This window comes from Colobus angolensis, unplaced genomic scaffold (genome assembly GCF_000951035.1).
Source record: "Colobus angolensis palliatus isolate OR3802 unplaced genomic scaffold, Cang.pa_1.0 Scaffold18, whole genome shotgun sequence".
In the NCBI taxonomy this organism is placed as follows: domain Eukaryota; kingdom Metazoa; phylum Chordata; class Mammalia; order Primates; family Cercopithecidae; genus Colobus; species Colobus angolensis.
This window is the reverse complement of record NW_012114932.1, coordinates 4,279,024-4,279,745: the sequence shown is the minus strand read 5'-3', so window position 1 is coordinate 4,279,745 and position 722 is coordinate 4,279,024. Positions and strand designations below refer to the sequence as shown.

General features: G+C 33.4%; 1 protein-coding gene across 2 annotated transcripts in view; it reads right to left on the bottom strand.

The window, feature by feature from the left end:
- The window catches only part of MAP4 (microtubule-associated protein 4), a 280,646-nt gene that overhangs the window by 264,512 nt on the left and 15,412 nt on the right, over positions 1 to 722 (bottom strand). The window lies entirely within an intron of this gene.

Here is a 722-nt window from a genome sequence, read left to right as displayed (position 1 = left end):
AAATAAATAAATAAATAAAAAATAAATCATCGATTCTAGATACAATCACTCACTCTCTGTTTGGCCAAAGGTAAATGACTTCATCTCTCTACCTGAGCTGAAAAACAGTAATTTAAAATACCAATATTATAGGAGTATAATTTAAATTAGTAACTGCAAAATGCTTTGGAAATTTACTTTATATGACAATTAAGACTGTATTTTTTACTTCATACATATACTAGAGTTGAAAAAATCAGCATATGTTATTCATTAAATCAGCCAAATTTCTCACTGTCAGAGAAAGAAATTAAGCAAGGAAGAGAATACTAGAATGAACTCTGTGGTGCTGGATTAGCATCAGAGATATCAGTATAAACTCATGTTTATACTTATATACAGACAGAAGTAAACGAAGATATGTGTGGGTCGGTATACATACATATTATTTCCTAACTATCCCCCGAGAGGGCCTAGAAGTAGTATACCCTAGCAGTGTTGAGTACATCAAGCTCATTTAGAAACCAGGACACCTTGGAGAAATGGCTGATTTTAGGGTCGGGGCAGAGAAAGTATAAGATAAGACTGGAGCATCTTACAGTGCCAGAAAGTACAAAAATGCTAAAAGACAAAGAAACGTAGGGAAGGGTATTTCAAAAGAACATGGTGCCAATGTTAAAATGGCCAAAGCTGGAACAACTTGAGCAACAAAATAAGTACTGGATTACAAGCAAATAAAAAAA